Source organism: Somniosus microcephalus, chromosome 4, assembly GCF_052327205.1.
Source record: "Somniosus microcephalus isolate GS21.2 chromosome 4, FLI_Smic_1.0, whole genome shotgun sequence".
Taxonomy (NCBI): domain Eukaryota; kingdom Metazoa; phylum Chordata; class Chondrichthyes; order Squaliformes; family Somniosidae; genus Somniosus; species Somniosus microcephalus.
The window spans coordinates 45,767,563-45,784,333 of record NC_140990.1 but is presented as its reverse complement, the minus strand read 5'-3'; the positions used below and the strand labels follow the sequence as shown (position 1 = coordinate 45,784,333).

The following is a 16,771-nucleotide window of genomic DNA, read 5'->3' as shown; positions in this document are numbered from 1 at the left end:
TCCCAAGTACAGTCCCAGGGTTAGAATCCCCATGTTCTGTCCCAGGGTTAGAATCCCCATGTACAGTCCCAGGGTTAGAATCCCCATTTACAGTCCCAGGATTAGAATCCCCATGTACAGTCCCAGGGTTAGAATCCCCATGTACAGTCCCAGGGTTAGAATCCCCATATACAGTCCCAGGGTTAGAATCCCCATGTACAGTCCCACGGTTAGAATCCCCATGTACAGTCCCAGGGTTGGAATCCCCATGTACAGTCCCAGGGTTAGAATCCACATGTACAGTCCCTGGGTTAGAATCCCCCTGTACAGTCCCAGTGTTAGAATACCCATGTACAGTCCTAGGGTTGGAGTCCCCATGTACAGTCCCAGGGTTAGAATCCCCATGTGCAGTCCCAGGTTTAGAATTCCCAAGTACAGTCCCAGGGTTAGAATCCCCCTGAACAGTCCCAGGGTTGGAATCCCCATGTGCAGTCCGAGGGTTAGAATCACAATGGATAGTCGCAGGGTTAGAATCCCTATGTACAGTCGCAAAGTTGGAATCGCCATGTACAGTCCCAGGTTGGTAATCCCCATGTACAGTCCCAGGGTTGGAATCCCCATGTACAGTCCCAGGTTTAGAATACCCATGTACATTCCCAGGGTTGGAATCCCCATGTACATTCCTAGGGTTAGAATCCCCATGTACAGTTCCAGGGTTAGAATCCCCATGTACAGTCTCAGGGTTAGAATCCCCATTTACATTCCCAGGGTTAGAATCCCCATGTACAGTCCCAGGGTTAGAATTCCCAGGTACAGTCCCAGGGTTATAATCCCCATGTACAGTCCCAGGTTTAGAATCCCCATGCACAGTCCCAGGGTTAGAATCACCATGTGCAGTCCCAGGGTTAGAATCCCCATGTAGATTCCCGGGTTAGAATCCCCATGTACAGTCCCAGGGTTAGAATCCCATGTACAGTCCCAGTGTTAGAATTCCCATGTACAGTCCCAGGGTTAGAATCCCCATGTACAGTCCCAGGGTTAGAATCCCCATGTTCATTCCCGGGTTAGAATCCCCATGTACAGTCCCAGGGTTAGAATCCCCATGTACAGTCCCAGGGTTAGAATCCCCATGTACAGTCCCAGGGTTAGAATCCCCATATACAGTCTCAGGGTTGGAACCACCATTTACAGTCCCAGGGTTAGAATCCCCATGTACAGTCCCAGGGTTAGAATCCCCATGTACAGTCCCAGTGTTAGAATCCGCATGTTCTGTCCCAGGGTTAGAATCCCCATGTACAGTCCCAGGGTTAGAATCCCCATGTACAGTCCCAGGTTTAGAATCCCCATGTACAATCCGAGGTTTAGAATCCCCATGTACAGTCCCTTGGTTAGAATCCCCATGTTCTGTCCCAGGGTTAGAATCCCCATGTACAGTCCCAGGGTTAGAATCCCCATGTACAGTCCCAGGGTTAGAATCCCCATGTACAGTCCCAGGGTTAAAATCCCCATGGACAGTCCCAGGGTTAGAATCCCCATGTACAGTCCCTTGGTTAGAATCCCCATGTACAGTCCCAGTGTTAGAATCCGCATGTTCTGTCCCAGGGTTAGAATCCCCATGTACAGTCCCAGGGTTAGAATCCCCATGTACAGCCCCAGGGTTGGAATCCCCATGTACAGTCCCAGTGTTAGAATCCCCATGTACAGTCCCAGGGTTAGAATCCCCATGTACAGTCCCAGGGTTAGAATCCCCATGTTCTGTCCCAGGGTTAGAATCCCCATGTACAGTCCCAGGGTTAGATTCCCCATGTACAGTCCCAGGGTTAGAATCCCCATGTACAGTCCCAGGGTTAGAATCCCCATGTACAGTCCCAGGGTTAGAATCCCCATGTACAGTCCCAGGGTTAGAATCCCCATGTTCTGTCACAGGGTTAGAATCCCCATGTACAGTCCCAGGGTTAGATTCCCCATGTACAGTCCCAGGGTTAGAATCCCCATGTACAGTCCCAGGGTTAGAATCCCCATGTACAGTCCCAGGGTTAGAATCCCCATGTTCTGTCACAGGGTTAGAATCCCCATGTACAGTCCCAGGGTTAGATTCCCCATGTACAGTCCCAGGGTTAGAATCCCCATGTACAGTCCCAGGGTTAGAATCTCCATGTACAGTCCCAGGGTTAGAATCCCCATGTACAGTCCCAGGGTTAGAATCCCCATGTTCTGTCACAGGGTTAGAATCCCCATGTACAGTCCCAGGGTTAGATTCCCCATGTACAGTCCCAGGGTTAGAATCCCCATGTACAGTCCCAGGGTTAGAATCCCCATGTACATTCCCAGGATTAGAATCCCCATGTTCAGTCCCAGGGTCAGAATCTCCATGTACAGTCCCAGGGTTAGAATCTCCATGTACAGTCCCAGGGTTAGAATCCCCATGTACAGTCCCAGGGTTAGAATCCCCATGTGCAGTCCCAGGGTTAGAATCCCCATGTACAGTCCCAGGGTTAGAATCCCCATGTACAGTCCCACGGTTAGAATCCCCATGTACAGTCCCAGGGTTAGAATCCCCCTGTACAGTCCCAGGGTTAGAATCCCCATGTACAGTCCCAGTGTTAGAATCCCCATGTACAGTCCCAGGGTTGGAATCCCCATGTACAGTCCCAGGGTTAGAATCCCCATGTGCAGTCCCAGATTTAGAATCCCCATGTACAGTCCCAGGGTTAGAATCCCCCTGAACAGTCCCAGGGTTGGAATCCCCGTGTACAGTCCCAGGGTTGGAATCCCCATGTACAGTCCCAGGGTTAGAATCCCCGTGTACAGTCCCAGGGTTAGAATCCCCATGTACAGTCCCAGGGTTAGATTCCCCATGTACAGTCCCAGGGTTGGAATCTCCATGTACACTCCCAGGGTCAGAATCCCCATGTACAGTCCCAGGGTTAGAATCCCCATGTACAGTCCCAGGGTTAGATTCCCCATGTACAGTCCCAGGGTTGGAATCTCCATGTACACTCCCAGGGTCAGAATCCCCATGTACAGACCCAGGGTTAGAATCCCCATGTACAGTCCCAGAGTTAGAATCCCAATGTACAGTCCCAGGGTTAGAATCCCCATTTACAGTCCCAGGGTTAGAATCCCCATGTACAGTCCCAGGGTTAGAATCCCCATTTACAGTCCCAGGGTTAGAATCCCCATGTACAATCCCAGGGTTAGAATCCCCATGTACAGTCCCAGGATTGGAACCCGGCACCCGGAAGTGGAATTTCAGCCTCAGTGTTACAAGTTTCATCAGTTACAGGCTGGAGAGAGGAATAATTCAAACTGACAGCATCCTGACAAAGCGTTTCAACCTGAAACGTTGACTCTATTTCTCTCTCCACGGATGTTGCCTGGCCTGCTGAATTATTCCAGCATTTTCTGTTGTTATTTTGGATTTCCAGCATCCGCAGTATTTTGCTATCGTGACAGAGCTGTGTGATTGGTTCAGTCAGTGTATCATGGGCCGTTTTAAATTTGAATGGTCAGGTATTTAATTCCAGGTAATCTAATCCTGGAAATAAAAGTGGGTAGAGCTGTATTGAAATCCAAGAGTCTCCTTGGAGATTCTCTGAATGAAGGACCCGGTCAGCTTGAAACAGCTGAAAAATCGGTTACAAATGTCCATTTAGCAGTTTTTGACCAATATCGACCCCCACAAGAATGGGGAATTCTAGAATAAGGAAGGAACCAGTCAGGATTTGAAAGGTCTTTTCAAAGGATTCGAGGGACTCTTACATTTGGGATCTTTCTTTATTTCATCCACTCCAGGAGTTAGATAACAGGCTTCTTCCTGTGAATGTAGAGCTGGATTAGTGGGCTGTGATGTGTTTACTTGTTCATCTTTTGTTAAATACATTTGCTGAGTGAATTTAAATTGAAAACCAGGTTTGCAGGCGTGATGCACTATTCACACATTAAAAGTGAAAGAGCTGCTGTGGGACACATGCTAAGTGCAGTAGCTGAAAATGATTAACAGCCTGGTGTAATGATATCAGCAAATAGAGATGGTATTTGCCTGTTCGATTATGATGCCTTAACAGCATGTTTGCAGGTATTGATTACTTATGCCTGACCAGCAGAGGTCATGTGAGAGACAAGCAGTTTGGTTTAGTTTCAGTTTCGTTCTAGATGCATCACAAGCATCGTGTCTCCTGTAAAAGCTGTATAAAAGAGTTGAACAAGCTTTAGATTAAAAGTTATTCTCTTTCATAAATGTCTCGTCATTGAACCCACAAAGAAATCAATACATGGTGTCAGAAGTGATTGAAAGAGATGAAGAGGAAAAATCTGAAGTTAAATCAGCTCTCCACAGATTAGCAAGCCAAAAGAGAACATCGTTACTTACCATTAGAGAATAGCTAACGAAGTGAAAAAATGGAAGGTTTACACCCACCGGCGACGCTTCAGTTGACAGGTAATGTGGCTGAAAATTGGAGGAGGTTCAAACAACGTGTGGGGTTGTATTTATCAGCAATCGGAGCTGGCGAGAAAAGTAATAATAAGAAATCGTCAGTGTTCTTACATGTTGTGGGTGATGAAGCGCTGGAGGTGTATAATAACTTCACATTCGCTGCTGATGGAGACAAAATGAAGTTAGATAAAATAATGGAACAGTTTGAGGCCTACTGCATACCTAAACGTAACGTGACGTTTGAGAGGCACAGATTTTTCACATGTGTACAGAAAACGGGTGAGACTATTGATCAGTATGTGACTGAACTGAGAAACCGAAGCAAAACATGTGAATTTGGGGGACTGACAGACTCGCTGATAAAAGACAGACTGGTGTGTGGTATTCCAGATAATGGTCTAAGGGAAAGACTGCTAAGAGAGCAAGATCTAGACCTGGGAAAAGCCATGGCACTGTGTAGGGCTACAGAGACTGTGAAGTTGCAGGCAAAGGAGCTGTTCAGTGACAATAGCTGCAACGTGGATGCAGTGACAATGAACGGATATGAACCGTTTAACAAAAAGAGCGCCAATGTGAAAAAAGAGGCGTGGCCAGCGAACAAAAATGAAAGGGGCAATCGAAAGTCATGTAGTCGATGCGGTACACAGCATCCACCAAGAAAGTGTCCAGCATATGGTAAAAAATGCAATAGTTGCAACAAAAACAACCATTATGCCCGTTGCTGTAAGAACCAAGCACGACAAAGCAAGGTCCATACAGTAGATGAAAGCGAGATAGAGGAGTTCAATGTAGATGTTGTGTCTGAAAACAAAAGAGAAGAAAGAGACTGGATGTTGACACTAAAAGTGAATGACATACACATTCCATTTAAATTGGATACTGGAGCACAAGTTAATGTGATATCAGAGACTGATTTTAAGAAAATTAGACCCAGACCAAAGATACATGGAATAAAAGTGAAAGTGACAGGATACTCAGGTACTGAAATACCAGTGAAAGGAAGATGCATTGTCAAAGTGACACACAAGGACAGAGAGCACACGCTAGCATTAATCATGGTGCCAAAGGATGTGCAAGCCATACTAGGCTTAAAAGCCTGTGAGAGACTGAACCTGGTAAAGAGAGTCCTCATTGTGGAAAGCGAAGGAGAGACAGTCTATGATGAACTGAATGTTGCGTACACACTGGGTAAGCTGAGGTATACAGCAGACACGTTGTCCAGAGCTGTTGACCCAGGAGAGCCCGCAAACACAGTGAAAAGACTGAAGTACAAGGCAAAAGACAGTGGAACTGACTTCTACCAAAGCATGCTTGTATACCGCACAACGCCGCTCGAGTGTGGTAAGTCACCAGCCCAACTCCTTATGGGACGTCGGCTAAGGTCAAACCTACCCATCCCAGAGAACCTCCTGAAAACAAAAGAGGGGGAGAAAGTGAGGAAGTTCAAAGAGCAACAGAAAGAAAAGCAAAAGTATTACTATGACAGAGGAACACAAAACCTACCTGAACTCCACACTGGTGACCAAGTAAGGTTCAAAGACAAAACAAACACATGGACTCAGAAGGGAACTGTCCTGAGTGAAGTTCAACCAAGATCATACACCATTCAGACAGATGAGGGTGCTGTTCTGAGAAGAAATCGTTGAGATCTTCTCATGGGACCAGCCACAGCAGGTCAAGAGACTGATACTGTTGAACAACCTGATCACACAGCTGAGAACGCATCATCTGAGGCAACAACTCAGATTCAAGGACAATCAATCAGAAAATCCTCAAGACACGTGAAGCCTCCTGAGAGACTCATTGAGCAAATTTAAGGACTATTGTTACAGAAGGAAGTAATGTTATCTTATTCTTTCTTCAAGTTCTAGTGTATTGACATATTTCATGTGAACACACAAAGCAAGGTTAAAAAACCTTGATCATGATAATGATAATGTAAGTTCATTAAGTGTTACAGTTAAAATGCAGATTAATACAAAGAAAACATGTTGTTAGTTAAAAGTAAAATACTTTTGTTTTAAGAAAAGGAGATGTAATGATATCAGCAAATAGAGATGGTATTTGCCTGTTCAATTATGATGCCTTAACAGCATGTTTGCAGGTATTGATTACTTATGCCTGACCAGCAGAGGTCATGTGAGAGACAAGCAGTTTGGTTTAGTTTCAGTTTCGTTCTAGATGCATCACAAGCATCGTGTCTCCTGTAAAAGCTGTATAAAAGAGTTGAACAAGCTTTAGATTAAAAGTCATTCTCTTTCATAAATGTCTCATCATTGAACCCACAAAGAAATCAATACACCTGGGTTTTGTGTTTAGTGATCACCATGTACAGTCCCAGGGTTAGAATCCCCACGTGTGAAGGAACGTTGTACAGAAACTAGAATTGTCTGTTCTGAATTTCTGTCCTGTACTTACAATGATGACTCTTGTAAACTCCTTTTACAGGGTATTAGAAGGGGAGGATTTGCAGACGGGAAACTCAAACCAAACATCACGTCAAGATTTGAGAGTTACTCAATTCATCAGGAGCTGAAGATCATCAGCCTTTGAATGTGGAAGGACAAATGTTTGTCTGTTCTGTCTGCGGGAAAAGATTTCAAACATCAGTGTGACTGGAAAAGCACCGAGACACACACACCCGAGTGAGAGTGTTCCAGTGCACTGACTGTGGAAGGAGCTTTAACCAGTTACACAGCCTGAAAAAACATCGCACCGTTCCCAGCAGGGAGAAACCATACACATGTTCTGTATGTGGACGAGGCTTCAACTGATCGTCCAACCTGCAGAGACACAAGGACACCCGCACCATGGAGAAACCGTGGAAATGTGGGGATTGTGGGAAGGGTTTCAATTACCCATCTGAGCTGGAAGCTCATTGACGCAGTCACACTGGGGAGAGGCCGTTCACCTGCTCCGTGTGTGAGAAGGGATTCACTCAGTTATCCAACTTGCTGACTCACCAGCGAGTTCACACTGGCGAGAGGCCTTTTAAATGCTCCGACTGTGCAAACTGCTTTAAAAGCTCTGAGGAACTGATTCAACACCAGCGATTTCACACTGACAAGAAACCATTCAGTTGCTCTCACTGTGGGAAGAGATTCAGGCAGTCATCCAATCTCATTGTACACCAACGAGTTCACACTGGGGAGAGACCGTTCACCTGCTCCATGTGTGGGAAGGGATTCACTGATTCATCCACCCTGCTGAGACACCAGCGAGTTCACACTGGGGAGAGGATGTTCACCTATTCCGTGTGTGGGAAGGGTTTCTCCCGTTCATCCAACCTGCTGAGACACCAGCGAGTTCACAAGTGACTGCAGAAGTTAGATTCTGATGTTATTGCTGCTGTTAATCACATCCAGGACTGAAATCATCCTGACAGTTGATGTTTATTTCTGCTGATGTTAATATCCGCTATTACTAGGCTGGAGTGTGGCGACACGCCACCATTGGACATAATCCGCTCACGGCGGCACGGACAGTTTACGCAGGCGCACTGCCGGCAGCAGCAGCCCCCAGCCGGGGGCCCTTTCCTCCGGCAACTTTTTTCCCGCAGGGACAGGCTGCCGGGAGCACTTCCTGTCTGGGGAGTATTTAAGTGGTTGCGCGGGCTTTTCACAGAATCACAGAATCACAGAATCTACAGTGCAGATAGAGGCCATTTCGGCCCATCGAGCCCGCACCGACACATATCCCACCCTATTCCCGTAACCCCACGTATTTAATCCCCTAACACTAAGGGTCAATTTATCATAGCCAAATCAACCTAACCTGCACATCTTTGGACTGTGGGAGGAAACCGGAGCACCCGGAGAAAACCCACACAGACACAGGGAGAATGTGCAAACTCCACACAGACAGTCGCCCAAGGCCAGATTTGAACCCGGGTCCCTGGCGCTGTGAGGCAACAGTGCTTTTCAAGCTCTCTCTTTGCCATGATGTAAATTAAAGCAGTTGTGTTCCATCAACCCTGGTCTCGACTCCCACGCTTGCCGCGGTATCTCAACACTGGTGACCCCGACGCTCAGGACGAATCCTAAGCTAGCATGGCGGATACAAACGCAGTCACGGTTAAACTACCGGACTTTTGGGAGAACCTGGCCGAGGCCTGGTTCGTTCAAGCCGAGTCCAGATTCCGGCTGAGAAGCATTACAGTCGACGTCACGAAGTACGACTACCTCGTCGCCTCTCTCACCAGCGCCACAGTCCCCAAGGTTTGGGCAGCGCTGCAGGATCCACCAGAGGAAGGCAAGTACGAACATCTGAAGGCCGCGCTTCTTAAAAAATTTCAGGCGTCCTCTTACCAGCGCAACTGCCAACTCCTCGACCTCCCAGGCCTTGGTGATGCTTCACCATCAGACCTGCTTTCCCACATGCTGTCCCTCTCGGACGACAAAAAACCCGGCGCCCTCTTTCGCACGCTTTTCATTCGGCAGCTCCCCGCCAGCATCCGCCCGCTCATTGTGGAGTCTGGCTCCATGGACCTGAATGAGATAGCCGAAAAGGCCGACCGGCTGCTCTCCGCGCAGACCGCCCGTGACGCCGCACCCGACCTCACGGCAACGCCCACGCGGTCCCCCCGGCCCATTAGGCCCGACCACCCTTCCACTCCGGGTCACTGCTATTACCACACCCGTTTTGGCACTAGGGCCCAACACTGCACGCCACCGTGCACTTTCAAACCCCCCCTGCACCGGCCCCCACGATGGCCGTGGGGCAAAAGGGGCCCCTACTGTACGTCACCGACGACAGCACCAACCGCCGATTCCTGTGCGACACAGGCGCCCAGCACAGCATCACCCCCGCCTCTGCCCTCGAAATCCAACGCGGCGCACGGGGTATCACGCTGGCCACAGCCAATGGCTCTGACATCCGCACATAAGGCACCTGCATGGTCACGCTCGACCTCGCAGGCCACTGCTACCGCTGGGAGTTCCTCACAGCCAAGGTCCTCTGCCCACTCATCGGCGCCGACTTCCTACGCACCCACGGCCTCCTTGTCGACATTCCGAGGCACCGCCTCGTCGACATCAACATTATGGCCCCCATCCCTGGCACATTCACCCCGGCCCGTTCGGCCGGCCTGACGACCTACTGCCTCGCCAGAGCCACGGACGACTACTCGGCACTACTAGCCGAGTTTCCCGCCCTCACTAACCCGACCTTTTCGGCCAAAGCCGCCAAACACGGTGTGGAGCACTATATCCCCACCACCGGCCCCCCGGTTGCTGCCCACGCCCGCAGACCCAACCCGGCCAAGCTGGAAATCGCGCGGGCCGAGTTCACCACCATGGAGCAACTCGTCATCATCCACCGCTCCAGCAGCCCTTGGGCCTCGCCCCTCCACATCGCCCCCAAGCCCGGCGGAGGCTGGCGCCCCTGCGGGGACTACCGCCGCCTCGACGACGCCACCACCCCCGACCGATACCCGGTGCCGCACATCCAGGACTTCTCGGCCCGACTGGCCGGACGAACCGTCTTCTCCAAGGTCGACCTGGTGCGTGGTTACCACCAAGTCCCCGTACACCCCGCAGACATCCCCAAAACGGCCTTCATCACCCCATTCGGCCTGTTCGAGTTCCTGAGGATGCCCTTCGGCCTCAAGAATGCAGCCCAGGCTTTCCAGCGCCTTATGGACTCAGTCCTCCGGGACCTGAACTTCCTATTCGTCTATCTAGACGACATTCTCGTGGCCAGCTCCTCCAAACAGGAACACCTCGAACACCTTCGCATCCTGTTCGGGCGCCTAGCCCAACACGGGCTCATCCTCAGCCCGGCGAAGTGCCAATTCGGCCTCGCTGAGATTGATTTTCTCGGCCACCACATCACCCCTGCTGGGGCCGTCCCCCTGCCCAACAAGATGCAGGCCGTTCGGCAATTCCCCCGCCCCAAAACCATCAAGGGCCTCCAGGAGTTCCTCGGGATGGTGAACTTCTACAACAGGTTCATCCCCAGAGCTGCAGCTCTCATGAAGCCCCTATATGACTCCCTCCAAGGTAAATCTGGCAAGATGGACGTAGCCTGGACCACTGACACGTCAGCCGCCTTTGACGCTACCAAAAACGCGCTCACCGACGCCACCCTGCTCGCGCACCCGAGGACCGATGCCCGGGTCGCGCTCACCACCGACGCCTCCGACCATGCGGTCGGAGCCGTGTTCGAGCAGTGGGTCAATGGCGCGTGGCAGCCATTTGCCTTCTACAGCCGCCAACTGCGCCCCCCGGAGGTCAAATACTCTACTTTCGACCGCCATTTCAGGTTCCTCCTGGAGGGCCGCCCCTTTACCGCGTATGTGGACCACAAGCCGCTCACATACGCGATGGCCAAGAACACCGAACCCTGGTCCGCTAGGCAGCAACGCCAGCTCGCGGCCGTGTCCGACTTTACCACGGACATCCAGCATGTCTCCGGTAGAGACAACGTTGTCGCCGACTGCCTTTCCCGTCCCGCCATCTGCGCGAATCACCTAGCGGTCGACTACGCGCAGCGAGCAGCGGCCCAGCTCATGGACCCACACCTCCTCTCGGCGGCTACCAGCCTGCCAGGGCTACGACTAGCCAAGGTCGCGCACGGGCCCGAAGCCACGGCAGTCACTTGCGATGTCTCACTCGGCCAACCCAGGCCGGTCGTCCCTGCAACCTGGCGCCGCCGCATCTTCGACGTGCTCCATGGGCTCTCCCATCCGGGTTCCCGCGCATCTGTCAAACTCCTCTCCCAGCGCTTCGTCTGGCTCGGCCTCAGCAAAGATGTTCAGACTTGGGCCACCTCCTGCCTCGCCTGCCAACGGGCTAAGGTACAGCTGCACACAAAAGCACCCCTGGGAGACTTCGAGGTACCCAGCTGCCGCTTCGACCACGTACACATCGACATCGTCGGTCCTCTGCCGCCATCGCAAGGCCAAACTTATCTCCTCACGATGGTCGACCGCTACACACGCTGGCCTGAGGCAGTGCTGCTGACCTCCACGACCACAGCCGACATCGCCAGGGCGCTCGTTAACACCTGGGTTGCGAGGTTCGGCGTACCGGCCGACATAACCTCCGACAGAGGCGCCCAGTTCACCTCCGAACTCTGGATGGCCACAGCACGCAACCTCGGGGTGACGCTCCACCTAACCACGGCATACCACCCGCAGGCCAACGGGCTGTGTGAACACTTCCACAGGTCACTCAAGGCCTCACTCCGCGCCAGCCTGCAGGACAGTACCTGGACTGACCGCCTACCGTGGGTGCTACTAGGCCTACGCACCGCGGTCAAGGAAGACCTCCAGTCCTCAGCAGCGGAGTTAGTCTACGGACAACCGCTGCGCATACCAGGCGAATTCCTCCCGGAGGCTACCACGCCTTGGTCGGCCGAACAGCAGCGGCTCAACTCTTTCTCTTCCGCTCAACAGTTCGCCCCACTTCCGGTCAACCGACACGGCAAACTCGCACCTCACGTCCCACCAAACTTACAGCAGGCACGCTTCGTCTTCGTGCGACACGACGTGCACCGCGGACCCCTGCGACCCCCGTACGATGGACCGTACGAGGTACTACAAACCGGGGACAAGGTCTTCAAGCTGTGACTCGGCGACAGGTTTGAAACAGTCTCCATCGACTGACTCAAACCAGCACACACAGAACCAGGGGAACAGGTCCCCGTGGCCCGACCTCCAACTAGAGGCCGTCCCACCAGCAAGCCAGCACAGCCGGCGGCGAACCGTCCGACCCCACCAACTAGACCGGCGACCACTCAGAGCCGCTCCGGCAGAACCATTAGACCACCGTCACGACTCGTCCACTCCTCCTAAGCGGATTCTGGGGGGAGCTCTGTGGCGACACACCACCATTGGACATAATCCGCTCACGGCGGCACGGACAGTTTACGCAGGCACACTGCCGGCAGCAGCAGCCCCCAGCCGGGGGCCCTTTCCTCCGGCAACTTGTTTCCCGCAGGGACAGGCTGCCGGGAGCACTTCCTGTCTGGGGAGTATTTAAGTGGTTGCGCGGGCTTTTTAAGCACTTGTTTTGCCATGATGTAAATTAAAGCAGTTGTGTTCCATCGACTCTGGTCTCGACTCCCACGTTTGCCGCGGTATCTCAACAGGAGGTTAATATTCTGGATATATAGCTGTTGGGGCTGCAGTGTCCCTTTAAGAATCGCTGTCTGATCTTCCCCCTTAATTTAGGACTTTCATAAGCGATAATTTGACAATAAAATTATGAATTTTATTTTAACCCCAAATTGACCTTTGGTACAAAATCTACAATTTATTGTCTGAAAAGTTCCACTGATTAACATTAGAAAGTGCTGATTAATCCTCACTGACAATTCTTACTGACTTGCACATTACACAAAGTGGCACCTCCATTATCCACCAGAAAGAAGAGGAATGGGAATTGGTGGAGAATCGAGAGTCCCCAAGTATTGCCCCTCCCGTCTGGTAAAGCAATCCCCTCGACACGGGAATGGAGACAAGTCCAGTTATAGTGACGAGCTGAGTTTAATCTTTCTGGGCCTGTAGGGTTGGTTTATATCAGACAGGAGGAGATTGGTGTCAGTGACTGTATCTAACCCGTACTGTACCTGCCCGCGGAGTGTGTGGTGGGATAGTGTAGAGGGAGCTTTACTCTGTATCTAACCCATGCTGTACCTGCCCTGGGAGTGTTTGATGGAACAGTGTAGAGGGAATTTTACTCTATATCTTACCCGTGCTGTACCTGCCCTGGGAGTGTTTGATGGGACAGTATTGAGGGAGCTTTACTCTGTATCTAACCGGTGCTGTACCTGCCCTGGGAGTGTTTGATGGGACAGTATTGAGGGAGATTTACTCTTTATCTAACCTGTACTGTACCTGCCCTGGGAGTGTTTGATGAGACAGTGTAGAGGGAGGTTTACTCTGTATCTAACCGGTGCTGTACCTGCCCTGGGAGTGTTTGATGGGACAGTGTAGAGGGAGCTTTACTCTGTATCTAACCGGTGCTGTACCTGCCCTGTGAGTGTTTGATGGGACAGTGTAGAGGGTGTTTTACTCTGTATCTAACCTGTACTGTACCTGCCCTGGGAGTGTTTGATGGGACAGTGTAGAGGGAGCTTTACTCTGTATCTAACCCGTGCTGTACCTGCCCTGGGAGTGTTTGATGGGACAGTGTAGAGGGAGCTTTACTCTGTATCTAACCCATGCTGTACCTGCCCTGGGAGTGTTTGATGGGACAGTGTAGAGGAAGCTTTACTCTGTATCTAACCCGTGCTGTACCTGCCCTGGGAGTGTTTGATGGGACAGTGTAGAGGGAGCTTTACTCTGTATCTAACCCGTGCTGTACCTGCCCTGGGAGTGTTTGATGGGACAGTGTAGAGGGAGCTTTACTCTGTATCTAACCCGTGCTGTACCTGCCCTGGGAGTGTTTGATGGGACAGTGCAGAGGAAGCTTTACTCTGTATCTAACCCGTGCTGTACCTGCCCTGGGAGTGTTCGATGGGACAGTGTAGAGGGAGCTTTACTCTGTATCTAACCCGTGCTGTACCTGCCCTGGGAGTGTTTGATGGGACAGTGTAGAGGGAGCTTTACTCTGTATCTAACCTGTGCTGTATCTGCCCTGGGAGTGTTTGATGGGACTTGGCAGAATGAGAGGTGATCTCATTGAAACATACAAGATTCTGAAGGGGATTGACAGGGTAGATGCTGAGAGGTTGTTTCCCCTGGCTGGAGAGTCCAGAACTAGGGGGCATAGTCTCAGGATAAGGGGTCAGCTATATAAAACTGAGATGAGGAGGAATCTCTTCACTCAGAGGGTTGTGAATCTTTGGAATTCTCTGCCCCAAAGGACTGTGGATGCTGAATCGTTGAGTATATTCAAAGCTGAGAGATTTTTGGACTCTAGGGGAATCAAGGGATATGTGGATCAGGTGGGAAAGTGGAGTTGAGGTTGAAGATCAGCCATGATCTTGTTGAATGGTGGAGCAGGCTCGAGGGGCCGTATGGCCGACTCCTGCTCCTAATTCTTATGTTCTGAAGCTGACCACTGTGTGTTTTTATTCATTCACAGGATGTGGGCATTGCCAGCAAGGCCAGTATTTATTGCCCATCTCTAATTGCCCTCGAAGGTGGTGGTGAGCCGCCTTCTGAATACAACTGAGTGACTCGCTGGGCCATTTCAGAGGGCAGTTAAGAATGAACCACATTGCTGTGGGTCTGGAGTCACCATTAGGCCAGACCGGGTAAGGACGGCAGATTTCCTGCCCTATAGGACATTAGTGAACCAGATGGGTTTTTACACAATCCGATAGTTTCGTGGTCACCATCACTGATACAAACTTTACATTCCAGATTTATTTAATGTTGTACTTCATCTTTTTCTGGTGAATGAAACATCTTTCAAATCTGAGACAGTGCGTTGTGAAACAAAGGCCTAGAAATCCAGCCATTAGCGCCTTAGGAGGAGTAGATCTCGAGCGCTAGGCGCTTAGCGCCCGGGCGCAGCACGATCTGCGCCTCGCCCCAACTTCAGTAGACATTTAGCGCCGGCGCAAAGTCTTAGCATGCGCCCTGCTGCGCGCGCAGATCATGACGTCATTTCGTCGTGCAACGCCCTTTGTGCACCCGGAACCGGAACTTCACTCGCGCCGCCCCATTGTGCGCCGGGCGGCCCTAACGACTGTGAAGTGGAATGGTACACGGCCGAGGCGGGCCGCGGGGAGCGCTAATTAAAGGGCACTTACCCTGCACTATAAAGGCCAGCCATTTTGCAGCATTCACTCTTGTGCAACGGTTTTTTGGAGAGAGACCAAGGAGGAGAGCTTACTGCTTTGGCCCAACACTAGGACAGGTATTTTTGGCTCAGGCCAGAGCTTAGCAATTATCTTTGCCTTCGTTGAGATCTCAGTGTTTGCCAGCATATAATGGGGGCTGCATTGGGTGCCAACGCTGAGTTTCAGCCTTATGCCGGAAGGGCTTACAGACGCCGTGAGAGAGTGGCAGCCCTGGCTAGACACAGAGGGGGCAACAGGCGTCGCCAAGTGAGGCCTTACCCACCCAGGGTATACCGCCAGCAGTCCTCCTATCTGACCATGTCTGCCGCGCAGTGTGTTAGGAGGCTGCGATTCAGAAGGGAGGTGGTTGCAGACATCTGCCAGCTGCTGCACAGAGATCTGTGTCCACAGCTGATGCGCAGGACGTCTCTGTCGGTGGCAGTGAAGGTGACGGTGGCTCTCAACTTCTATGCCACCGGCTCCTTCCAATCCGCTGCTGGGGACATCGCTAACATCTCCTAGTTCGCCGTGCATTGCTGCATCCGCCAGGTGACCAATGCCCTTTTCAGAAGGAGACGTCAATTCATCTCCTTCCCCACGACCCTGGAGAAACAGCAGCAGCGTGCAGTGGGATTTGCAAGAATAGCGGGCTTCCCCATGGTGCAGGGCGCCATTGACTGCACGCATGTGGCTTTGCGGGCACCTCTGGAGCATGCCGAGGATTACCGCAACCGGAAGGGCTACCATTCCCTCAATGTACAGCTGGTGTGTGACCACAGGCAGCGCATCCTAGCTGTCAATGCCCGCTTTCCAGGCAGCAGCCACGATGCCTTTATCCTGCGACAGACAACTGTGGCTGACATGTTCCAGGCACAGCCTCACCCAAGAGGATGGCTTATCGGGGACAAAGGCTATCCTTTGTGTACCTGGTTCATGACCCCGCTCCGCGCGCCCACGACCCCTGCTGAAGAGGCATACAACGAGAGCCATCAAGCGACTAGGAACATCATAGAACAAACAATCGGCGTCCTCAAGCAACGGTTCCGCTGTCTGGATCTCTCCGGGGGAGCCCTCCAGTATTCGCAGGAGCGAGTCTCCCAATTCGTCGTCGTTTGCTGCGTGCTGCACAACCTGGCTATCCGCAGGACTCAGGCACTGCCACCTCACGTTGGACCACCACCTCAGGAGGAGGAGCAGGAGGAGCATGAGGAGGAGGAGGATGAGGAGTACCAGCCCAGGAGGGAGGCAGAAGGTCCAAGGGCCGCCCGTCGGCGGCTTATTGAACGTCACTTCTCGGCCCCCTGTCAGGGAATGGCTTGTGCCAATGAAAGAACATGATTGCAGCCGCTCCGCAAGCCGTCAGCCGGTTAAGGCAACAAACACTTCAAAGATCAAACATGGACAATGTGAATAAATAAAATGGTTTATTGTACAAACTCAGGGCCCTTCCCACATGAAAACCAAAAACAGACGAAACCCCCAAAAAACACTCACACACATGACTCACTCCCACAACCTGGGGAGCATTAACAAAAGATGTAAACAAAAATGGCCTTCATCCTCGGCCTTCACAAAACACACATTCCAGAAAACACAACATTTGGACACACCCTCTACTTA

At 51.6% G+C, this 16,771-nt stretch overlaps 1 pseudogene; it reads left to right on the top strand.

Annotated features, from left to right (window-relative positions):
- The window catches only part of LOC147118798 (uncharacterized), a 43,989-nt pseudogene extending 36,255 nt beyond the window's left edge, over positions 1-7,734 (top strand).
- Positions 7,735-16,771: the final 9,037 nt, after the last annotated feature.